The sequence below is a fragment of the Seriola lalandi genome, unplaced genomic scaffold, assembly GCF_002814215.2.
Source record: "Seriola lalandi dorsalis isolate HSWRI2012SDOR001 ecotype SW California unplaced genomic scaffold, Sedor1 jcf7180002054686, whole genome shotgun sequence".
In the NCBI taxonomy this organism is placed as follows: Eukaryota; Metazoa; Chordata; class Actinopteri; order Carangiformes; family Carangidae; genus Seriola; species Seriola lalandi.
Window position 1 is genome coordinate 931,195 of NW_019525239.1, and position 757 is coordinate 931,951.

The 757-nt window shown below is 40.4% G+C and overlaps 1 protein-coding gene across 1 annotated transcript in view; it reads left to right on the forward strand.

The window, feature by feature from the left end:
* LOC111667222 (syntaxin-binding protein 4) overlaps positions 1-757 on the forward strand; it is an 80,274-nt gene that overhangs the window by 36,645 nt on the left and 42,872 nt on the right. The window lies entirely within an intron of this gene.

Genomic DNA, 757 nt, shown 5'->3' on the forward strand with positions numbered 1-757 from the left:
CTGTGGTACTTTGTGGTGACACCATTCACATACTGACTGTTGTTTCATCTACAACTTAACTAATGATCCATGTAAAATACTAAATATTTCCATACAACATCTACGGTTCTATCAGTATTTATGATACTATAGAAAAACAAGTAGCGTCAGAATTTCAGAATTTTCGTCGACTTGGTAACAAAGTATCAGTTGTGGTGACATCCCTACACTGTGTACCCCCTACCTACTCAGAGGAAGTCAGCAGTGCAGCACTAATACTGCCCCCATGACCTAGTTATGAGTTAAGTGGGACAACTATAGTGTAAAAAGGAACCTGTCATTGCTGCTCGGTAGCAAAACATGAAACTGAAACCGTTTGTTGAAGATGTCTTTGGTGTTTCCACTCTCCAGCCTCTGCTTATTTAGTAACCAATGTACATGCTAATACAGATACATCTATGATAAGCTAATATTATCCAAAGTATCACTTAAATTCTTCTTGGTAGTAATGCCATGAAGGCATGATAAAGGTTGTTCTCAGTGGTTGTGTGTCTCTGTTTTCTCAGTGGTTGTGTGTCTGTGTTCTCAGTAGTTGTGTGTCTGTGTTCTCAGTGGTTGTGTGTCTCTGTTCTCAGTGGTTGTGTGTCTCTGTTTTCTCAGTGGTTGTGTGTCTGTGTTCTCAGTAGTTGTGTGTCTGTGTTCTCAGTGGTTGTGTGTCTCTGTTCTCAGTGGTTGTGTGTCTCTGTTTTCTCAGTGGTTGTGTGTCTGTGTTCTCAGT